Source organism: Manis javanica, chromosome 6 (genome assembly GCF_040802235.1).
Source record: "Manis javanica isolate MJ-LG chromosome 6, MJ_LKY, whole genome shotgun sequence".
NCBI classification, from domain to species: Eukaryota; Metazoa; Chordata; class Mammalia; order Pholidota; family Manidae; genus Manis; species Manis javanica.
This window is the reverse complement of record NC_133161.1, coordinates 110,471,187-110,496,286: the sequence shown is the minus strand read 5'-3', so window position 1 is coordinate 110,496,286 and position 25,100 is coordinate 110,471,187. Positions and strand designations below refer to the sequence as shown.

Sequence of the window (25,100 nt, the reverse complement as noted above, 5' to 3'; positions counted from 1 at the left end):
TGCATCTATGTAATTAATTTCCAAAGATTTTTGTCCCCAACAATTTTCAGAAACACATATTCAACAACAAATAAATAAATACATAGATTACATCATGTAACTGTACCTACTATTGTCAGGCTTTAGGGTACAGCAATGAACAAAACAAATTGTTAGCAACATATAGCAAGATATTTGGTGTTGTGTAGACAAAAAAAATCCATATGACCTTGCAATGAATGATTTCTCATCAATGCAGATATGGGTTAACTAGATCATAGAAAAATTGATGGTCTACAAGTTGAATAACTCCTAGACTATAACAATTGTCTGTGGCCCAGAAACTCAGAGCAATTTGTAGTCACATAACTAGAGAAAGATTTTTTGACCTTGAAGGTGGGGCGGGAGGGAGGGGAGGACACAAGTGTTTTAAAGGGAGGTGCTGTGTATACATATATACATTTTCCTTAGGAAACAGTCCATAGAATTCACGAGAATTCCAAGGTTAAGGGTTACTGTTTATTTTAGTAAAACACTATAATATCAAACTTTTAAATATATGAAACATAAATTGCCTAAGTGTAGCTAGAATAATAATGGGCCCCCAAGTGATAAGGGTAGTCCGTGGGCATAATATCAACTCCATTGCTGCCTACAGGCAATGTCTCATGTTTCCTTTCACACTGAGTCAGCCACCCTATTTTGTCATTCTGCTAGCAAATGATTATCATTTCATTCTTCTGTAGAATATGCCCCTGAGCAAGGCAGCAGGGCATACTGAAGAAATTATTTGGAGTCAGAAAGCCTGTTTTCAAATCCATTGCACTGTTAGTGGCCTTCAGTAAGTTGTTTAAGCTCTCCTAGTTTTAGTTTCCACCTCTTCCAAATCAAAATAATAATAATAATGATTGTTACTGCAATGATTAAATCAGTAGCCTAGTATAGAGTCCTCTACATACACTGATTTTCATTGTTTCATTCTGATCATACATAACTAAATTCCTTTTCATGTTTTTGTTCTCAAAATTCATACACACTAGGAAACCCTTCAAGCTTCACCAATTTCTATTTTTTCAAAAGAAAAGCAGGTCCTGCCACCCCTGCCAGAGAAATGGTGGGATTCAGACCATATCTCATCATTCCCACTTCCCAGCCAACATCTGCATATATGGCTGACAGTTTACATAGCAGGTCCTTATCTAGGAATGGCCTTTAAATCTTTATTGTGCCTTAAATAATTAGATGTTATGATTAAGAACAATTAAAAAGGAAATCAAATTCTTTCTGATCAAACAAAAATTTCATAGACACAAGTCAAAGAGGCCTGTATGAGTGCCAGTGTTTCTAACCTAGGGTTTTATCACATGTAACAGTCTGGTCTCTACAGCAGGCTGGAAGATGCCCAACTTTATGGCTATCTCTGAAGGCCCTCTGTTGCTAGACAGAAGGCCTATAGTCATACTGACATCATACTGACTGTTGACAGTTTTCAACACAGGCAGCTGGTAAGTGCCCATTCCCCCATTTTGCAGGGAGAAAACCAGGGCCAAGTGGCCTTAACTGCAATCTGTGGCCCAAGACCGCCATAATTAATCCAGGAAGATAGCCAAGAAAACCTAGTGGTTATTACCTTTGATTCTCCTGTTACCCTAGAGCTTTGGAAAAAAGCCTTTGAAAGAGAAAAGTTCTACAGTCTATTCTATCCACTATGTGGTCCTTCCAATGCAAAGGGATATTTTTTTCCTTACCACGGCTTGGCACCACACACTGAATAATAGGCTCAATTTGATAGCTTCATCTTTGTGCCACCAACAGCACCTACTTCCACGGTCTGCATAGTTGATGGCCACTTTCAGGAAATATCTTCCATGATACATCCACAAATGCCTATTGAACACTAACTCTGTACTCGGAATTACACTAGGTATTAGGGATACCAAGGTAAGGAAACACAGTCCCTATGCTCAAGCATTTTCACTGGTATGAAAAACCTGATTTTTTAAAATAATGGAGAGTCTTATAAGAATTCTTAGAGAGTAGTTCCCATCAATATTATGTGGGATTATTGTTATAAAGAAATATTTATGGGCTCCACCCCCAGAAAACCTGTCTTAGTAGGTCTAGAGTGGTCCACGACTTGTGGACTGTTTTTGTTTTTGTTTTTTTTAATTCAGGTGACATCACTTTGGGATTTAGGAAGCACCAACCAAAGCAATCAAAAACTAGTTCTTCCTGAGGCTCAGGACCCCCTGCTGGCAGCCTGTACCCTCACTGTCCCCCTAAGCAGAGCCCTGCCCCCATTCTTCCAGGAAGGATCCCATTTGGCGAGACTTCGCACATGCGTACTGAACCCTGCCTGGGATGGCTGCATCGCATCTGGTTGAAGACTTCCTCGACATTCCCAGCTCAAGTCACTCCCAGAGCACATCTTATGAATCACCGTCTCCCCTCTTTGCCTTCCTGGGCCAAAAGCCAAGCATCCTCCACGTGAATGTGGTGAGAGAGAGGCCCTCTGCCAAGCTCCACATCTCAGGGGGAAGCTGTCTTTCACAGTTAAGTGTGCTCTTCTCTGTGGGCTTTATTGAAGATGTCATCTGTCAGCTCATGAAGTTCCTTTCTGTTCCTAGTGTGCACCATGCCTGGATGTTGTATTTGTCCTATTCTTCTCCTGCATCTATTAAGATAGTCATATAGTTTTTCTTAACCTTTAATATGGTGAATTTATTCATTTTTAAAATTGAAAAAATGAATCCTTCCATGTTACTCAAGATCTGTTTTTCCTATCTATCCTCTTTCAGCTCTTATTTATTGAAATGCCCCCTAGAAAGCCTTAATTAAGAAGAAAAACAAAAATCTCTAACTGAAGTGTAGCATGGAAGATCCATTGTCTAGTGAAGCACATGACCACCATTTCCCAAACGCAGGAGGGAACTTGCACCATGAATGCTCTGCACCCACAGACACCTTTCTTGCAGTTCCCCCACCAAGGAATAGTGATCAGGTGATCCTATGCCCTCGCACCCATTCTGTGTGCCTGTGACTCAGACCTCACAGTCTTCCAGCCTCTCTGTGTAGTGTTAAAGGGCCTCCAAGTGACCAGAGCCCCTGAAAAACAAATTCTTTTATTTGAAAGCTTTTATTTGAAATCAGAGATGCTGTTGGCCCAAGTTCCCCTTGAGCTAACTGCTCAAAGGAGTAAAGTGAGGGGAGTTTGTCCAGTGATTGAGATGATGCTTGTCAATCATCTTTCCTTCTGAAAATGCACGAAGAGCCTCCTCCTCTTCCTCTTCCTGAAACACCAAATCCTCCAGTGACTCAGGATACTCCCCAGGGATAGTTCATGATTTGTGCCCAAACACTATGGAAATAGGAATTACAATAAAGCCAAAGTTCATTTCCTTGTGAATCAAAGGTTTAGTTTACTGCAGAAAGGAAAAGGCACCAGCCTGTCAGGACAAGTCTGTCTGTGTCCATGCCACACTGCTGCATGGCTTTCTGTCACGGTGGAGCTGTGGACAGGTGGCTATGCTGCATGTTTTGAACTGCCACATCTCTAATTTGGTGAGAAAGTGGCTTGAATGAAGACGGAAAGGAGATAGAAATAGAGATGTAGGTGGAGAAAGAAGAAAAGAGGAAAAGTAGAAGTAAAGGAGAAAGATAACTAAAAATGCTAGACATCTTGAAGGTCCAAAGGAAAAAATTCTGTCTCCGAAGACAGAGCAGTGAATTCAATCATGCAGTAACTCTGAGTTATGTGCCCACAGTAACACCAGGGAGAAACTAGTGAATGAAGTAAGCTAGCTAAGCCTGTCCTCAGTGAACCCAGAAACAAAGTCAGATACTGACAGCCAGTCAATACCTAGGTATCCATGAACCGCCGCTGGTCCAGGCAATCACTTATGAAGCATGAAATGCCTAGCACATAGTAAAGATTCTATAAATGATAGTCATTATTTGGTGTTAATATTTTTATTAACATGAAATACTATAATTTTTTTATTTGAAAGTTTTGAGTTATCTCTATCATTGTCTATAGGAGCAAATACAAAAACAATAACAGAAGCAGGGTAAGAAATGTAACAGGCACACAATTAAATACAAATTGATTGGCATGAGTACATTTTCCTAAAAAACAAATCTCCCATAGCTAATGGGTCTCACAAATAGACACAGTCACACCATGAAAAAAAGGAGTGGGGGGAGGGGATGGTGATCAGGCAGCTCCAGGAGCTCCACGCATATCTTCCAGTTCACAAAATAAGCCAATGATAGCCAAGATTCTGCACATCATTGTATGCCAGGAACCATTCTAAATACTTTCCATATATTATTTCATTTAATCCTCATAACAATGCTTTGAAGTATTAGTCTCATTTTACAGATGAGGCAACAGACAGAATGAGGTTAACAGCTAAACACACAGCTCATAAGAGCCAAGGATCCAATCTAGGCAATCTGATTCCACAGCTCTTTTTTTTTTTCCTTTTTTTAATTGAAAAATAATTAACATATAATATTAGTTTCAGGTATGCAACACAATGATTTGATATACGTATATATTGCAAAATTATCACTATAGTAAATCTAGTTAAAATCTACCACACACAGTAACAAATTTTTTTTCCTATGATGACATCTCTTATCACTATATAATTCTACCACCACAAGACAGTAAAGTCCCAGACAACAAGTCATTCATCCATCCATCCCTCTATCTATCCATTTATCTCTACATTCATTCAGCAAATATTTGTTGACTATCATTCTACTGTCATCCAATCATACTGGGCACTGAGGATATAGCAGTGAACAAGAAGAGTAAGGTTCCTGACCACATAGAGCTTAATTCTAGTGGCAGTGGAGGGTAGGTCGAGGGAAACAGCCACACATGTATCTTCACACCAGAAAAAGGAAAGCCATGGATCAGAAAGTGTTTCCCCAAGCAAACATCTTGAGGCCTCCAGACTTGTATTTCCACAGGACACATTCAGGAAAACATTTCTAAAAACCCAGCTAAGGGATACAGTTAAAAATCATCAATATCTGGCATTAAACCCAGATATTCTACATTCAGCAAACATCAACTGAACACCAGCCACTGCCTCCCAGTGGCAAAGTAGAGACTGAAATCAAGGAGGCCCAAGTTCACTCAGCTAGCAGGAAGTGGGACCGACACTGTGGTGGGCTTTCCACTCTTTCACAGGTGCCTAGGAGGGTTTAACCAGGGGATGCAGAGCCCAGAAGCAAAATGTCTGATAGGACCCAAGCATCCTTGCCTTCTTTCATTCTCCGAAAGCTGCCAGTCCCACTTTAAAAGTCTAGAACACAACTTGGACTACTTAGCTCTTTGAAACAAGGTGGTTATTTTGCACCAGGGAAGTAGCCTTCACAGGCGGATGCACGTGAAGACATGCATCTTCAGATTGCTAAGCAGTCCCAGACCTACTTCACCTCAAGTGTGGATTGCCCAATGTAGAGATGACACTAAGTTGTGGAAAGCAGAAACTTTGGCAGATGGCCTCTTCTGGTGGAAGAAGCATATGTTTCTTAGCAAAGCATCTAAGGGTTTCTTTTAGGTCCAGTATATTTGACATTATGCCTGTCATAGAATATGTGCCCAATAAAGTCTCATGGATCTGTTAATCACTGGTTCTTTTATTCTTTGTCAGAGGGTGAGAAAACCATGCAGGCATCAGCTGTACGCATTGTTGGGTTGGGAAAACCCTCAAAGTTAACTGCAGACATTAAGCCCCAGGGACCTCATTCAGTATACTAATTGATGAGTAAAATGGCTACAGTTGCCAAAATAGACTCAGACTCATTCTGTTAAGTCTTGACTCTTAAGCCAACACACACATTTTCTGTTGCTTTGAATATTTTGTAGGCTTTGAAATATATGCCAGATTTGTCTTGGGAAATGTCATGTGAATCCCATGGAGAAGAGCTTTGTCAAATGTCGCACAGAAATCTTGCTCTTTTTTTCTTTTTTCAGCCACTGGATTCATATTTCATACAACTCTGGACATGTGCAGGCCAGGATTCCTTTCTCCTGACCATCCTATAGGTGTGCATCTTCAGTAGAGTTGTGTCTAAGGCTTCTGCTATTTCTAAGGATCATAAACATCCTGGTCCTTCATTTTGTTCCATTTGGAAAGCATAGATAATAGGGAGCCATTGGAGATTTTTAAGTGAGGAGCAACAAGGTTGGAATTATGCTCCCTTAAATGTGGTTTTGGCAACAGTAGAGAGATATATTGGAGGTAGGAGAAAGGGGAGGTAGAGAGAGGGCCTTTCTAACAACTATTGCAGCAAGAATTAATGAGGTTTAACCTTGTAATTAGAGGGCTAAACATAGGCGATCTCAAGCCGCCCAGTTGTCACTGTGCCCTCTTTGTGTTCTTGGACTCTGTCACATGGCAGGCACTTGAGAAATGTTTGTTGGATTAATGAAAAGTGAATGAATCTGCAGTGATCCTCCATTTTAAAGATGAGGAAACCAGGATCCAAGAGGTGAAATCACTCACCCATGGTCATCTAGGTAGGCAAGGGCACAGGCGGGCTGGAGCATAGCCATCTAACTCCCTGTTCCAGTTGTTTTCAGACTTGATCATGCAAGAGAATCATGACTTCCAGAGTTTCTGACTTGGTAGATCCAAGATGGGGCCAGAGAACTTGCATTTCTACCAAGTTAGGGACTTGCAGCTGTCCTGGGAATCACATTTGAGAACCCTGCTTCTCCAGTTTTCCCTCCACAACACCTAGCTGTCTTGTTCATAAAACAGGCCCCAGCCTGGCTCTTTCATCATTTATTGCTTGGCTCTGAGCTCTTGGGGAATAGGCATCCCAGCCTATTCCAGCCTGTGCAACAGTGGTGAGCTTGGTGTTTGAGAGCCCAGGCTTATAAGCGAAGATCTGGGTTTGATCCTGCCTCCATTCACCCTTGGGCAAGTTACTTACCTTCTCTGGATACACATATTATAAAATTTTGTAAGGCTTAGATCAATTAATATATGTAAAACACTACAACAGTCCCTGGCAAATAGTAAGCATCTAAAAGGGATAGTTGTTACTCTTATGATGCCATGGATGGGCTTGCACCTGGCCCCAGGGAGAGTCCCGCGGTTCTGCCTGGAGCACAGAGAGGCATGGGCACATGCAACAGAGTGATGATAGATACTATCATCATGTAGTCACCTACTTTCATAAACATACATGCCAGTGTGTACAAAGATTGCTAGAACAACAGAGACCGCTGTCGGCTGATGTCATCTAGATCTCCCCCAAGCCTCCTCCTAGTCCACTGCTATCACTCTCTCTCCTGTTACTTCTCTGGACCAGGGAACCAGTTAACTAAATCACAGCTCTAGGTGACAAGGAATCACATAATCTAATCAAGGTAGCCATTATGCTCCTCCCATCTGTCAGTGGCTATGAAAGCAGCTTAGACTGATAAGATCAACCAGAGAAAATGACAGACATCAACCATTTGAACCCCTGCCCCTCCTCAGCCCTCCCAATGCCCTCAGGCAGCCTCAGCAGCTGCCTGGGCCTCTCAGTCCATAGGGATGCCTGAGAAGTACACGCTGAAACCAGGCAGTAGCGGAGTGTGGGTCTCTGGGATGTTGGCCACCCAGAGAACAGTATATTTGGAGGTCTGCTTTAACCCCAAAGTTTGATGAACTATCAGACTCATTAGAAAATTTCTTCAATAGTCACTCCCATCTCTGGGGAACAGCTGACCAGAGACTACAGAAAGAAGCCATGAGGGATGGCTCCCACATTCATAAAGTAAAACCAGAGGGTCTAAAGCCTAGCACGGGAAGGAAATGCTCTAGGAGGGAAGGACTCGTCTCCCAGTGGACAGCTTCCTCCAAGCTTGAACTGGACACTTGCCTCAGCAACACTCAACACAGGCAAGACAGGCTGATGTCTTCTAGAAGAGTCCACAGCAAAAAAAACCTTCTAGGATGGGATATATCCAGGTTCAATTCCTGGCTCTACCACTTAAAACTGTGTTACCTTAAATAGGTCACTTAACACATTTAGTATCTCAGTTTCCCCATCTGTAAAAGAGAGAAAATAATTCCTTCCCAAGCTGTAGTAGGGACCAAATCACATCCTGAATGAAAAGGAGCACCACAAAGCTGGCAATAGTAGATGTCCAACAAAGGTTGGCCGTACAATACTAAACACTCTGCAAGAAAGGCTTCAGTGGCGATGAGCCCAGAGAACCCCAGGCATGGCAGTGAAGCCAAGCCAGCAAAGTCTGGCTTTGGGAACTTGCCAGAACCAGCTCATTCCAGTGGTTCACAAGTCCTGCCTTTCCAGAAATGACATTCAAATTTATGCCAGATGTGTGGCCCACCTCCACTGCCTCCTTATTTCTACTGCTCATATCCACAGGAGCCCACCCTGAGATATCTGTGCCCATCTCCAGGCCTGCTCTGAAAGGCAGGCCTATTCCCCAAGTGACTGACACCAGGAGTGCTGGGGTCTTATGATACAGTCACTCCCACCCACCAATATACAGTTACACCTGTGTTACATATACAGCTATAACTGAATATATAACATATATATGTATAACATATATAGTTTATATCACCAATATACAGTTACATCTGTGTGGGCCCAACAGTCTTAAGACAGTGGGAGAGCCCAGGCACACTCATAAAATCATTCATCCCACACAGATACCAGTGAAAGCCTATGAGGTGTACTGTTCCCATTAGACCTCTCCCCCTTAAAAGCTGTTTCCTTAGCTCTTAGTTCCCTCAGCTCAGCAAGTATCTCCTGGATAGTGAAGCCATGAGGTGGCTAAGTCTCCCTTCCCAGGTTGGCAACCACCTTCCTAGACTGGGACGGGTGTGGGGAGCCCTCAGACACAAGCAGGAAATAAGGAAGAAGTTGGGCAGCCCAGGTGGGCTGGGGCAGGCTTCCCAGCAACTGTTCTTGCCATCCTCAAGGTGCTCAGGGGCTCGCTGCAGGTGCGGCGAGGAGCTGTGCCAGGGGAGGCTGGCTGGGACCCTGTGGCTTCCTGCCTGGGCAAACATACCTCCACAGCCCCGACGGACAGTCACCTCCGCTGAGCCCCCCAGGCAGCACACACACTAGCCCATTGTTCATGCTCCTGCCAGCAGCTCTCTGGCTCTTGCGACCCCGGCACAGCTTTGCCTGGTCTGCACATGGTGAGCAGGTTCTGGGGCTCAGCATGCCGCCCTGGTGGGTTCCACAGAGTTGGGGTGCTCAATAAGTACCTTCCCTACATTCCTTCAAGAAGGGACCAAAACAGCATGTTGTGAACAGGCCTAATTGACAAAGATTTCAAGGGATTTCATTAGATCCTTTTTTTATTAGTGAATTATTAAGCAGATCCCCAAACTATACAACTTATGAGGACCAATTGCATTGAAAACAGAGTGGGGTCCATAGGCTGTCTTTGGATCTATCCGCTCCTCTGGCTTCCCTGGCCCTCAGTCCAGACAGCGCTGCAGCACCACCATGGGCACACAGGGCTGGAAGCGCTCTACCCCGTGGAGCTCCCCGTGGCACCCGCCAAGCAGACAGTGTCTTCCTGCTGACTCTGAGACAGGCTTGCCCCACCCCATCCTCTCACACAGCCTCTCATCCTGGCCTGCAGAGGCGCACTGGTCTTCTCTCAGTCTGACCCTGACCCGACTGTTGTTGCAGGCCTGCGTCAGTGCCCCTGACCTGCAGTCTCTTCCCCACCCCCTGCCCAGGGTGATGCTAGGTGGCCACCAAACTGCAACTTGTACCTGGGACTGAGGGCAAGTCAGAGCCAAATGTACCACTCAGAGCACCTGAACCCCTGCACAAGAGCAGATTGTCTCAGTGCTAAGAGGCAAAGAGCTGAGGCTTCTGGTGGGTGTGACTTTGGAAATGACCCCTTCTGTTAGATTTAACTTCTAAACTGCCTTGACACTGGGTGATGTCCTGAGCCAGAGCACACTGATTTCCGGGGTGGCCAGCCAGTCATGAGAAGCCCATTGCACTCCCTGTGGCAGTGCCTGGGTTCTCTCCACCCTCTCAGGCCTCTTTCAAGTGGACCCCACCTGTCTTTCCACCAGGTCCACCCTTGTCCCTCTATTCTGCTGCAGCTCTGATAGGTGTGGCAGAAAACTGACCACCAATTAAGATGGAGGCATTTACTACTCCCTTATTTTTTGCCAAAAGCTAGTGTGCTTTTGTATTATGTCTGAGGTTCAGTTTACTTTCTCTAAAAATCAAGGCAAATTGAAACCACAAATGTGGGTACCACTGCTCACACCATCCCCTCTACTGCACTGTCCCCACCAGGCTTGTCCATCTACCCCCAGGATCCTTCAAAGACTTGCTCAAGACCTACATCTTCCATGAAACTACTTCTACTACTCCTTTTAGAGTATGTATGATTGCATCCTTACTTTTTGATACTTAATCAAAATTATTTGCATGAATTTTTCAACTACATTTAAATGTTTTTATTTCCATAATTCAATTGTTAGTTTCTTATGAGCAAGGGCCAAGCGATCCTGGAATTTCCCATGGTGTCCAACAATGTGTTTTATATTGCACTTTGCAAATGGCTAATGTTCAATTCTTATTAGTTGACTTACTCATGCCACTAAGTATTCCACATGTCAAATGCATATATATTCTTTGAAGATAGCTGCTGAGGATCTTCTTCATCCAAAGAAAGAAAATTAGGGCTGAAAAAGAACATAAGAGGAAATACACATTTTAATTGCATAGTTTCCTAATTCATTTCATATTTTTCCTAAGAAAACATTTACAAGTCTAATCTGTATAACAGACATCTCCTGTCTCCCAGTACCTACTCTCACCTCCTCTAATCCACTTTCTAAAATGCAGCCAAGAGATTTATTTTTTCATGCAAATCTGTCATATTCTTCCACTGCTTTAAACCCCTCTGTAGCTTCCAGTTGCCCTTAGGCCCTGGTCCAAATCCTTCATCTAACTTCCTAGGCCTTCAGGGATCTGGACTTGCTGGCCTTCTAAGCTCATTTTCTACCACATCTCTACACTCCAGGATCCTAAATAGTTGGCTTGTCATTCCTGAAACATCCACGCCAGGCTCTCGCCCTCTGTCTCTTCTCCAAGCCTTCACATAAGCTCTTCCTCTATCTAGAATGTTCTTTTTCCTAATCTTTCCTTCCCTCCCCTGCATCCTTTCACCTGGCTGATTCCTGTTCAACTTTAGTTTTCAGCTTAAACATCACTTACCCAGCGAAGACTTACCTGAACCCCAGAACTAAGATCCAAGTAACTGCCAGGTGCTCACACAGCATCCTTGCGATGTTTCCCTTTCTTTATCCATTCCTCACCTGTCTGTTTTCTCTCCCAGATTTTGAGGTTAGGGACAATGTCCCTTTTGTTCATCGGCATATCCCTGGTACCAAAAATCATGTTATTGAATAGAATCGAATGTCCCCACATTTCAGCCAAATGTTTAGTGTTAGATGAAAGAGATCTATGGCCAAATGCTTCAGGCCATGAAAGCACTGCCCTTCAAGTGAGTGCTTTGGGATCACTGTTTTGAGATTAAGTTTACAAATGAAGAAACACTGTGCAAGAGAGGTACATGGCCTTGAATTCAGTCTAGCTTAGTTTAACCAATCGATTTCTTTCTTTCCCCTACCACAACTTTATTCTCTGCCTCTGCCCTGTCTTGCTTGTGATCTGTGGCTTGTGGAGCGTGAGAGGAAGGAAGGGGGATAGTCATGACCACCAGCATAACCACCACCAACTACTACTACCCAGTATGCGATTGCCACTTTAAGAAAAATGTCCATCCCATTGGAGGAGACACTTCTAACATTGCTGATGGTCTGTGAATCTGAGACAGCTTCACTTGATTGACAAGTAACCAGAGATGGCTATATGTGTTCACAGACACGCCAACATTTATGAAATGTGGTTAAAGAGGGAACCCCTGCCCTCTACCCACACTCCCTCCACTTCTAACTAAAGTGTTCAAGTTTAGACATTGGTTCCTTTGCTTAAAGCAGTGGTTCTCAAACTTCAGTGTGTACCATCGGAATTACCTGGAAGGCTTAATAAAACAGATTTTTGGGCCCCACCACCAGAGTTTCTGATTCAGGAGATTTGCTTCAGGCCCCAAAATTTGCATTCCTAAGTCCTCGGGCAATGCCAATGCTGCTGGTCAGAGGACCACTCACTGAGGATCTCTGGCTTAAATAGGAATGTGTGTTTCCAGCCCTAGCTGTGCATGGGAATCACCGGAGGAGCTTTTTGACATTATAGACTTTGAGTGGGGCCTGGGCTTCTGTATTTATAAGTGTTCCTCAAGTGACACTGAAGCATGGCCAGGCTGAGAACCTTGCGTGAGTGTTTAGCCCTGTTGAAAGGCAATGATCCTTCTAAAAAGCTAAAACTTTGATGTGGAATCAGTGATTTAGATGCTCGTAGGAATGAGTTCCTGAGCTTTCCTGAGATATTTTAATGGAGGGAAATGGAGAAAATAATAAAGACCCTAGGCCAAGGGGGACATGCGGATGACACACAACTTAGAGAGGTAAACTGAGGCAGCAAAAACTATCTTTACTCACTTCACCAAGAGGATCATGCAGCCTGTGAAAGTCCTTTGCAGGAGAGCCCTGGACCCAATTGCAGCCACTTCTTTGCAAACTCTCACTGACTTTGGCTTTGCTTCTCGGTTTCACCAACTGGCCAAGACTCTCAGAATGGGCAATTTGAAAAGCCCCGCTGATCAGATATTCTGGCTGAAACGCTGAGTACTGCCTAGTTTCTGGCTTGGGACGGCCCTGCCCCTACCTCTCCTGCACTGTGTTGTCTGGGGTGATGGTGGACAATGCCTCCCTGAGGAGCTGATCGTTGGTGGCCTCCTTCTGCATAGGAGTTGAGTGGGACTGTAAATGTCATTTCTTTTACTGGGAGCAAATTACATATCTCACTAGTTAAGCATATTCCGTCAGATGTCTATCTCACTGCCTTTTAACCCCAGCCAAAGTGAGAGGCAGGGGCACTTTTCCAGTTTCTTCTCCAAATGCAAACTTTTGAGTTCTTACTGCTTTTTAAGGTAAGACCTCTTAGTCCTTTCATGGCTTTAAGCTGTCTCAGTGTTCTAAGATAATTTTTCTCATTGTTCCTGAGACAACAGTCTCTGAAAATAAACTCCAGATTTTTCAAAAGAGTTTCCACTTTCAAACCATAGCATCTTCATCCCAGGTAAAGCCTGGCTAAACTGGGAATGAGGCTTCCAGGCTACAGTTGAGGCTGGTGGGACTGGGGAACAGGGAAGTGGCTGCAGGATACAGGGTCCTCTTGCCACCAGGGTGGCAGATGTGAGCTGGGTCAGAGTGGAACATTTCCTTTAATCCTGTGTTGTTCTAAATATGGCCCAGATATAGGCCTTATTCCTAATCTTCAGAAAGGAATGGAAAGCCCTACTCTATGGGAAGAGCTGGGATGGGGTCAGGAGGAGATAGAACAGATTCCCTCAATTGCTGGGGAGGTCGGACAGGAATTTACAGGGAAAGAGCCCTGAGAAGCAAGAGGCCAGGTTCCCTGTGACTGCCTTGATGACCTCAGAAAAGCAGTGCCTCTTCTCTGGACCTCTGTTTCCTCATCTGTGAAGCGAGGAGGCTGAACCAAATGCCCTTCATCCCATGCAGGCACGATGTGCTGTGAGTCCACGGCCATGTGCACTGGACTCTTCCCGGGACACTCACTCTAAAATACAATGAGCAGTTGCTAACACTGCATTAAACTGAGGAAAGAAAAGATATTTTGTTTGTAGCACTGGAGTTTATTTACAAGCAACAAGAACTTCAGAATGGAGAACTTCTCCAATGAAAACACTCCTCTCTCCCTGATAAAAGTTCATGTTGAATGATGAAGGATTTCCTAAACAAAGCACTACACCAACAGATTAGATTTTTGAACTTTAACATAGCCAACTTCAACATCACTTAAAGGAGAAATTATACTATGATCTCTTCATCCCCAAGACAGGACATACAGGTGAGGAAAACTCACACAGAAAGCAAGTCTTCCTCCAGGTGGTAGTTGAATTCCCCTCCATTTGAGTGCAGACTCAGTGTCCAGCTTCTAACATGCAGATCATATAAAGGGAAATAAAATAACTACAGTGGAGAGACCTGAAGACACCCCCTTAACTAAGCAACCAAGGTCAATGTGACCAGTGAGAAGTGGCGCTGGCCCCAGGTCCCCCTGACATGATGCGATGAGAAGGACACTCCACCTCTGCGCCATCCTTCCTCCAAAACCCATGACTCTTCTCTGACACAGGGAAGCATCACCAGGCAACCCAAACTTGGGGTCATGCCCCAATGCACCTGATCAGTACTCTTCAAAAGTGTCAATGTCATAAAAAACAGAGAAAGACTGAATGTCACAGATGAGAGGAGACTAAGAAGATATGATAACTAAATGCAATAGGGTATCCTAGAATTGGATCCTGGAAAAGAAAAAAAATGTTAATGGAAAAACTGGTGAAATCCTGTAAAGGCTGTAACCTGGTTAATAGTATTGTACCAATGTTAAATTATTGATAAATGTACCATAGTTACAGTAAGATCATAATATAAGGGGAAGCTAGGCGAAGGGTATCCTGGAATGCTCTGTACTTTATTTTGCAAACCTTCTATAAAGCTAAGATTATCTCAAAAGGAAAAGCTAAAAGAAAAAAATTAACTCAGACTGTACACGGTGTGGACAAAGTCATTAATGCTGAAAATGTGTCAAGTAGTAATAAATATGGCATTTTCTTTGGATGTAAGATATGTCTTTTCAGATGTAAGATTTAAGTTTTGTATGTCATTAAACCTGAATTAACTGTCAAAAACCTTTGTCTCAATATTTATTAAACTATACTCGAATTTGTATGAGAGATTTCCTACCTTGTTCATCACTGAATCCCTATCACCCAACTCAACACAGAAAGTATGTGTTGAATGAATGACTGGATGAATGAATGATGCTATTCTGGACTTTGTGCAAGTATCAGTTTAGATAAACTGAACCCTGAATTCTTGGAACATGCCATCAAAGAAGACATATTTATATATAAATATATTTATTTTTTATTATGTATTACTTGTATATAAACCTGAGAAATCTAAGATTTATATATAAAATATGCATACATAAATATATATATTCTATATGTATATAGAATATACATACATATATATATATCAAATATATACTCACTCATATATATAATCAAAGAGAGCAAAATAACAATATTAAGCCAATCTGAGGAAAAGTGAATTTATGTCAGTAGGAATTTTTCCCCATTTTGTTCACTGCTGTATTCTCAGCACCTTGAATACACTTGGCATTAGGTGCCACTAAATAAATACTTGTTCAGTGAATGAATGGACCAAGCCTCCTGTGCAAGCCAAGGGGATGCCCTCTGGCCCCTTTCAGGTGAGTGTGTAGGAAGAGGGGGATTGCTCAGAGAAGCCGCTGGTGTCCTGGCCTCGAGGCAGGTTGGCATGTGCTGTGTTTGTGCTAAATGTTCCCCTGAGATACTTTGAGATCCTCCCACTCTGTCATCTATAGCTTCAGAATCCACATTGTGCACAAAGGTCTGACTGTGCTTTTATCCAAGGATTAAAAAAAAAGAAATACATCGGAAATGTCTTCACACGTTCGTTTCCACACTGTAATTTGTGTTGACTTGGTGAAGAAATTCAACGGAACTGAACATCCCCTCACAGAGTGGAACTTTACATGAGAGCCCCGAGCAGAACTTTCAGAATGAGTCTCTGTACTCTTCTTAATTACCAAATAAACATATCTCCAGAGAAGTGCTGTTCTTTGGGGGCCCAAGTAGTATTTACATCCATCTTCCTATGAGCTCCTAACTAGAATGTGACTTTGGACACGGACAGGTAATTTCTCTACTTCAGAAACCCTCAAAGCATAGCCACAGGTTATAAAGATGAGACACAATTATGTATGGCTGTAAAGCCAAAGGTAATTAACTCTGTGCTTTTCCTGCTGCAGAACCTCAACCTCAAATATTTCTGTTGTTCTCTCCCAGGCACTCCCATTTTAGGGACTAAAATTGGAATGAAGGATCTTCTCTTTACCATGACACTGTAATTAATGGGAAGAAGGGATTTTAGTGGACTAAGATCTCTTTTACCTGCATTGCTATTCATGGGAAAGTGGTGAGAACTCAGTAAAAAGAATCTCTCTCTGAGGTGCACCCACCAGCCATCAAGGAGGCCCCATCAGGAGCATCCAGAGGTCCCTCCAGCCAGAGCTGCCAGCCCTCCTCTCCCACCTCGGACTGAGACCGTCCAGCATTCATTCTCAGCAGGTTGGTCCCTTATCTCTGAAAACTTGCATAAAGATATTAGCTGAGTAGGGTGACAAATTAAGCCATTGTCACACTGGGGAGAGCATGGTGTTTATCAGATCATTAACCACTCATTTAAAATGTCCTAAGGGAGGTGGGAGGCATGGTGAGGTGATGATGATGGGGAGGTGAAGAATATGATGGTGCCCCTAACGATGAAGGTGCAAATGCTCATGGTGAGAGCGATGTAAGAGTGTGGGAGCAGAGCTAGTAACAGCAGAAAATCACCATTTTATTGAGATACACCGGTCACTGTGATCAGCACTCTGTATTGACTATTTCGGTCCCTCCTCACATTCATTCTTATATATCCGTCTTCCAGATAAGAAAAACTAAAGCTGAAAGAGATTAAGTCACTCAGCTAGGTGAGAAAGCCTGCCAAAGATTTAAGATAATAGATGCAACCTAAATCTCCAGAGTTGGGAAGCAGTTTCAAGATCCCTGGGGAAGTAAAAGCTCAACAGGAAGGGAGTAGAGGGCAGGGCATCTTCTGACCTAACCTCTTGGCCTCAAGTCCACTCTGCTCACACCACTGTGAGTTAATTCTCAGGAGTGACAGACCTGAAACTGGCTCCCTACCACCGCTATGAAGGGTACATGTGAAAGGACAAAGACACAGCTCGGCGATATGGCATGTACGTAAAAGAACATTAAATGGTCTTTTACATGGAATTTTCTTTTCTTCCCTGGAAGGAAGGACAGGTCACCATGTCCTTACAGAAACTTAAAACCTTGAGAAAAAAACTAGGAGATCAATGAGACACAAATAATTCATCTGCCATAGTTGCCCTGTCAATATTGAACAATTTCATGTGTTATCAAACTATTACATACTGGTATTATCTCGTCATGTCAATATATTTTTTCAGCTGTTTGATCTCTCCTGGTAGACCGCTCACTGTTTGTGGATGGAGACCATAATCCTGCTTTTTTACACATCATGCCCCCATGACCCTGCACAGTACTGGGCATGCGGTGGGTACCTGATGAGTACCAGAGATCTGGTTTATTCAGACATGTTCACTGTAGTTGGGTCAGCTACTGGGGACTCTAACGGACAGTGAGGTGTCAGAACAGTGAGAATCTAGACAGTTTGGAGTGATTATCCAACCTCCCTATAAAAACAAAGATGACCCTCTTAATATTTTTCTGCAAGCATCAGGCAAGTTTTAAGCTCCATAGCAGACTCCAGACACTTCTCCAAAAGGTAGATTCAGCTCAGTGTAAAGAATGGTCCGATTTCCCCAGGGCCAAGGAGCTCCCTGGTTCTGGGACGTGGAGGATTACCTGTGAAGGCGGAAGCAGGCATGCTTTATAAATGCACATGCTAAAATTTCATCTCAATGACAGGGCGGTTGAGCACAGACTTAAAGCCAGGTTCCCTGTGTTTGAACGCACCTGTGCTACTCACTAGCTCTGTGACTGGATGATATACTTAACCTCTCTGTGCCTCAGTTTTTCATCTGTAACATGGATATAATAACTATTTTTATTATTTATCTCATAAGATTGTTGTGCAGATATATACAAAGCACTTAGAAGAGTTCCTCAAATATGACAAATGCTGTATATATATTAGATGTTATTATTGCTATTATTTTTATTTATTATTATTAAAACATTCTGCAGATATAAGGTATCTTTATGACTTCACAATGTATGATGCTTCATTTTCTCCCAATTCATGAGACAGATTTTATTATTAGTCCTCATTTCAGATGAGAGGAAAATTAAGCTCAGAAGACTTAAGTGACTTGCTAACAAGCCGATGCTCATTTCATTACACCATTCTCATCTTCTGAGGTAGGTGGGTGCAGAGAGCAATCTTCAGATGGTGGTCAAGTCCTGCCAAGCCTGGAGTGTGGCAGGGACAGGTGGCTCAGCAAGGCCCTGCTAGCCTGAATAGGCTGTTTCCTTAAAGAGCACCTTAAGGAGTATTTCCCTTTCTTGCCTGAGCACCACGTGATCAGGTCCATGCTTGTGCCCAACATCTTACCTCTGCCCACCCCTCAAATACAGTGCCTAACTGCAAAGTGAGCCTCTGTTTTTCTTATTCTAATTAGTTCAGTGGTCATTTTGCCCCATTACAGTATGTCTGGTATATTCTAAGTGCTTTTCCCTAGGGGAAAAATAATCTGTCATGTGCTGCTAGGCTCAGATGTAGCCTATCTAGTTGGGCCAGAAATGAGCAGGTGGCCAGGTCTTTGGGAACTGGACACTGGCTGTGGGCACCTGGGCACCAGGAAGCTGGCACCTTCCCTCCTTGGACTATTAGCTACTGATGGCATCTGCTTTGCACAAGCGTTCCTAGACCACTGTAAACCTGGACAAGGTTCTGGGGAGGTTCTGAGGATGAATTGGACATGGGTAAGACATGGTGAGACCCACATCTCAGGGGTGGATGCAAAGCCCTTATACAGAGACTCTAGTACCCAAGCCAGCCAACCTCGTTTCAAATCTTGCTCTTCCACTTACTAACTTCAGATCTTCAGGCAAATTGCTAACTTCTCTGTGCCTCAGTTTCTCATCTATAAAATTTGAATAACAATTAAACCTACCTTGTCAGGATTCAAGAGTACATATAAAGCTCATACAGCAATATCTGCACAAGGTAGACATTTAATAAAAAGTAATTATCATTATTATTATCATCATATTGTATTATACATTTTATATACTATTAAACATAGTATATACTGTATATAGCATACAGTACATACAGGAAATATAGTTATACCATATAAGTATATAATATACATATATAGCAAATTATTATACATATATGTACTATTATTAAAATGCTATATATTATTTTTGGAATGTTCTGTACTAACACCAAAGAAAGCATGATTATTTCTGACAAGGTGAGTCAGAGAAAAATGTAATTATAAAACAGTATAACAGTCAGTATTTGCTGTGGGCTCAAAATATGCTAAGCTCTTCATAAGCATTATCTAAAATAATCCTCACAAAACACTATGAGTGGATAATCTTTGCCACATTTTGAATGAGTTAGCTGTCCTCAGAGAGGGTAAGTAACTTGCACAACAGCCTGTGACAGGGCCAGAATTTGCACCAGGTTGTACTAGCTCCAGAGCACACATTCTTACTCCTCCAAACACTTGACTTTTGATGCATGCAGATGAGAAGGGCAGGACAAGCGGACTGTGTCCTGATTAGGATGAGGAGGGGCACAGAGGCCTCTACAGCCAGGAAACAGCTCTGGGGCAAAAGAACTTCAGGGCAAGTGGAAGAATGCTGAAGCTCCCTCCGCACTGCACAGTACCCCCTGTGCCAGCACCAAGATCATCTCATACTGAGCCTTCCCCATCCTAGGCCTCCAACCTCATGTTGCAGCCCAGATGCAAGTCCTGGGGGACAAGTGGAAATGGCTGTGCAGAGTCACCAGAGCTGGGGCCACACCTGACAGATCGGTAGTAGGAAACAGGAAGCCATCCCCTCTCCTCTTCTCTCTCTTACATTTGCCCACTTCCTTTTGTCTCTTGGTTGGTGAGACACCAATCACCATGACCTATGCAGAGTCCCACAGACCTGACTCCCGGGCCCTGGGGGAGATTCTTTGAGGAAAAGGCCGCTATAGCACCTCAGGGAATGCTCCTAGCATGAGTGAGGGAAGGAGTAGGCTCACTGCTGGGGACACCAGCAGCTTCCAGTGATTGGCCAGATGCAGCCTGCCTCCTCCTGAAACTGTCTTCAGCATCCCACCTCCACCATCCAAGATAAGATTTCAGACAAATAGGGGATGCTGCACAGCTTGGGCATACGCAGCACAAACACAGCACTTCTGCTTTCATTCATTTCTGCCTGAGGCTGACAGGTGCAAAGAAACCCAGGGCAACCTGGATATTCTTCCCTTACCAGGACACCGGAGATAATAAAACAGGAGCCAATGAAGCCATCTTCAGAGCAACCCAAGTAAGCATTATGCATGCATTCATTTATCCAAAAAACATGTTGAGATACTCTGTGCCAGGTACTAGGCAGAGATAGAAATCAATGAAATGCCTTGTTGGGAGAATTAAATGAGTTAATATTTGTGAAGTCCTTTAGAAAAGGGCTTGGCAGATAATAAGAACCACATAAATATCATTTATTGTTGCTGTTGTTATTTTATAAAACGCCTCAGAGTGTAGAGTGTAGTGAGGGAGGCTTTCGAGTAAGCAAACATACAAGACAAGGGCATTGCTTCTGTTGTGACTGCGATGCTCAAAGGCCACTTTGTACTGTGAAGGTTACATGGTGCATCAGTGGACTGTTTGGGTTTATAGGCACAGAGTTGGGAAGGACAAATTCTCTTTCAGTTCAACCTGTCTTGGAACTACTTGATTTTTGAATACAAGAAACATGTACTCTACACTCTAAAGTTTACTGTCTGTTGTATTTGATTCAATTTGTTCTAAATTTCTTTCTTTCTAGCTTAAAATGTGTCTCATAACTCAAGTACTCCAGTGTAATAGGATAATTTCATGGTATGTTTAGCACTTGAACATCAACAGTTTTTCTGCTGGTGGTGATGATAATTATACCCATCTCACTTTTAAAAAGGATCTGAGGCATTTTATAAAATAACAACAGCAACAATAAATGACATTTATGTGGTTCTTATCATCTGCCAACCCCTTTTCTAAAGGACTTCACAAATATTGATTCATTTAATTCTCCCAACAAGCTTATGAGGAAGGTACTTCATGGGAGAGAAAACTGATTCCCAGGAGGTTAAGTGACTCACCCAAGTTCACTCAGATAGAAAATGGAAATAAAGATAGTAAAACAAAAAGACAAAATCTTTAATAACCAAGTCATAAAAGAAAGATGGCAAGTTGGAGAAACTAACTTGGTAAGAAAACACAGGGAGAAAATACTGCTAAAACTCACCACAAACTTAACTATAAGCTTCCTAACAGCCCAGGGGAAAAGACAATTGGGATGAGTTTTAGCCAAAGATGACCTCTGGCAAATTGTTAAGAGAACTTTGTGAGATTAAGCCAGAAACATTAAGGAGGATAGTCAGTGTGAGCAATGCCACTCTGGAAGGCAAACAGAAAGAAGCCATAGTCCGAGGCCGAAAGGGAAAGGAGATCAAGACACCAAAAAAATCAGCAACAGGGAAGGGCAGGTGTGAGCAGGTATGATCATTATCTCATAGGAAGATACAACCAGAACCTAGAAGGATGAGGCAGGAGGTTCCAAACACAGAGAAGGTAAAAGTCAGTGTAAACTGTAGAAACACAGCAGGGTCAGCACCTGAGAAAATAATGAAAAGGCAGGATTATGATCATAAGACAGTAAGTACCTTGCTATTCACAAACTGTGGTCCTTGGACCAGAAGCATATGCATCAATGGGGAACTTGCCAGAAATGTAGAATTTCAGGCCCTACCCAGTTATACTGAGCCAGAATCTGCATTTTTTAACAAGATTCTCAGGTGATTTGAATGTATATGTAAGTTTGGAAGGCACTTTTAGCATAGACCTTAGTGAATTTCCACATAGCAATAGATTCTGGACACACACCAGCTGCCTAACACTCACAATCCTTCTTGATCCTCACCATTATCATAACAATAAAGATGACCTTTTTGTACCCACTTTACAGGGGTGGAAACTGAGGCCCACAGTCACAGTCACACACCTAATGAGTAGCAGAGCTTGGATTTGTTCCCAAACCAATTTGCTTCAAATTCAATGCCTTTCTTTTGATAATTCAGTGGGAATCCATCTTAGGGCCTGAGAAAAGAGTGTCCTGGCCAAGACAATAGCAAGGAAGCTGCTGCTGGCATCCACTCTGTATCAAAGTGTGCACAGTGAGCAGTGGAGGAAGGGCCCTGCACTGGGGTGGGAGGAAGGGCAGGTGTGAGCAGGTGTGATCGTTATCTTGTGGGAAGATACAACCAGGACCTCCTGAGAGTGTGGCAAAGTTGGTCCTGAACCCATTTTAGAAAACAAGTTCTGACGTTAGCACAGGGGACATGTTGCAGTCGCTCCAGCCAGGACATGCTGCCCTGTTCTGAGCAGCCCCTGCCCTTCCCCAGCTCACCCAGCTGCAGCGGCATGTTATCCTCTTGTTTTGTTGATTTGGTGAAATGTCAGTGTGGGAGCAAACTGAGTGAATGTGTCTCATTTGCGAGTTAGTCATGTGTCACCTGTAACCGCCCTTGTGTGTGATTTATGTGAGTGTGTGTGTTATATGCTATTTCATTTTTCCTTTATTTGTAGTTGGTCTCCCTACTCAATTTTTACTAAGCTCCATGGGGGCTGGGACTGTCTTATATTTAACTGGATTCCCCAGAGCAAAGGCAGACCCACAGCGTGTGTTCATCGAGCTTTGGGTGACGGAGGGCCTCTCCTAGAGAGCGAAAGCAGCCCGGCCTCTCCCTGGTCCTTGAGGCCCCTCCTGGGAGACCAGCAGGTGGAGGTGATGAGTCCTGATGGCTAAGTGGGTTCACCTGCACGGGGGGGGCCTGCCAGTGCCTTCCGTGCCCAGCCTCCCCATGGGGGCCCAGGGATTCCCTGTCACCCTTCACCTCCCCCTTTCATCTCCGTGGGAAATGGCAACTTCACCGCATGTGGGTGTGCAGTGTGAAGGTACTGCGTGGTGTTCTAGTCCAGGCAGCTGTTTGGCTGGGTTGTTTTCCTGCCCCTTCCTGAGGAGATAAGATCTGGACAGGCGTGTGGTTCTCGCCCACCGACCCTCAAAGGCAGCAAGCACAGGACGTTCCCATTTCTCAGGGGCCTCATCAGAACCACACCCCATTTCAACAGCTGAGAGATCAGAGATCAGATCACTTGAAAGCAGCAGCAGAGAAAAATGCAGCTTCCCAGAGCCCAGAGTGAGAGCAGTGCCTCTGAGCTCCCCTTTCTTCTCGGCAGGACTCCAGGCAAAACTGATTTGCATGAGCTGCCAACTAGGTACCTCACAGAGGGAGACTCAAGCCTGGGGTTGCCAGAGACGCTGCCACCTCCCCCAGCGCTGGCAGCGAGGACACGGGTGCCTAGAGGCCTGACTCTGCAAGCCTCTGGGGGGCCTGTGGGGAGGGTAGCAGGCTAATCTGGAAAGACAGTGAAATAGAAGTCATACATTCTTAAGAGAGAGAAGCAGCTAAAAAGAATAAATGGCTATGTGCACAAACCCTGCTGGCTAACTGGATGTGAAATGGGGTTCCCGTTGCAAGATGCCCTGTGATGTGTACCAACTCCCCTGGAATCCAGACGGAAGCAGAGGTGGTAACCGCCTGCCTGGCCCAAGCAGAGTGCAGAGTTGCTCCTGCTCAGCAACGCCCTGCGACTAGTTGGCTGACTGCTAGCATGTTCTGCCAGTCTGTGAGGAGCGACCCCAGGCTCCGAGCGTCCCCTCTTCTGCCGAGGTGCCTCCTCTTTCATTCCGACTCAGACTCCCTTGTTGTGTAAGCAGTCACTCTGACGCTGATGTTACCGAAAAATCAGAGTGTAAGAGACAGCACTGTGTAGGTGACTTGCAAGGATACAGGCCCAAAGAATTAGAAATGTTTGCCTTTAATTTAAAAAGAACCATGCCCTCTGACTTTAGGTCCCCGTGGTCAGGCTGAGAGGAGAGAGAGAGGGGTTGGGATTCCTTACGTATCTCGTTCACAATGGCAGCTGTTCAAAAGGGAGTTTGGGATGGCTTGTATCTCCATATGACCTAGGGATGACCTCTCTGTATGGTATTCCTGTGATTACCATTAGAATAATCACATTCTTGTGATCAAGAAGCTGACCACAAGCCTCCCAAGACACAGGCACACGAAGCACATAGGAGAACCTGGTTCCATGGCCGTCTCCCTGGTCACAGAGCCAGAAGGCGCAGACGTGGCAGTCCTTGCAGCTGAGGGGGGGATGTCCCAGGAAGCTCTTGAGGGTGTCAGCGTGCACAGAGCTTGCCATGTGTTAGTTTGATCTTGAGAGGACCCAGACCTGGTGCAGCTTGAGTGGGCCTACATTTGGGCAGAGCCCTGAGTCTGAACCAGCTTTTTATAGACTGAGAGGTTAACTACAAGGACTTGACCTCAGCAAAATGTTATCAACTCTGATGGAAGGATTAAAAATGAAGTTAACTAGCCATTCAGAGTAGGTCTCTGCCAGTCACTGCCTCGCATGGCTGCCTCTGCTCCTCTTCCTCTTCCTCTTCCTCTTCCTGTCTTCTCTTTGCTGATCTGGACTCAGCTTGGTATTCTTGTCACAAGGTCATTGCCCAGGTGAGCTCAGCGTGGCGTGAAACAAAACAGCTCTTCTGAAGGCATCGCACAGTCCACACTGGGGGCAGACAAGTCTTCACAGTCGCCTGTCCTCTGACAAGTGGGCTCTTTCAGTTCCGTATTGCAAAGCCAGGCAGAAAGGGTTTTAATCTAAGCTCTTGGAGCTCTAGGATAAGGAGCATGAGCTGCCTGAATCCTTTGGGTGTTGGGCCATCTGCCCCTACTTCCTCATAATACTTTCTGGGGGTTGACTACTCAACTGTAAAAGATGTCTGAGCACAGTTTGTTTTCAAAAGTCTTGTATGTTTGTTATTTTTTGAACTTCAGTTTTAGATTCCTTTGGGTGTTCTCCAGAGGAGAGGCACACTGATTCAGCGTCGACCATTCTCTCCCCCGTGCTCTCCTCCCCACTGCCCGTAGGCTTGAATCCGTGCTGCAGCAGCTGCCAGTCCTTGCATCTGAGGCATTTTCATGTTCTTTGGCTGCAGGGAG

General features: G+C 44.0%; 1 long non-coding RNA gene across 3 annotated transcripts in view; it reads right to left on the bottom strand.

Moving 5' to 3' along the window:
• Positions 1 to 3,146: 3,146 nt before the first annotated feature.
• Positions 3,147 to 25,100, bottom strand: part of LOC118973968 (uncharacterized) — a 36,878-nt gene continuing 14,924 nt past the window's right edge. For 2 of the 3 annotated variants that reach the window (XR_012132866.1, XR_012132864.1), the window contains exons 3-5: positions 14,020 to 14,091; positions 11,239 to 11,389; positions 10,380 to 10,688 (exon numbers count right to left, since the gene is read on the bottom strand). This is a non-coding gene — a long non-coding RNA (uncharacterized lncRNA). Of the gene's footprint in view, positions 3,338 to 10,379; positions 10,689 to 11,238; positions 11,390 to 14,019; positions 14,092 to 25,100 lie in introns of those variants that run through there. The other variant, XR_012132865.1, reaches the window with a different exon arrangement.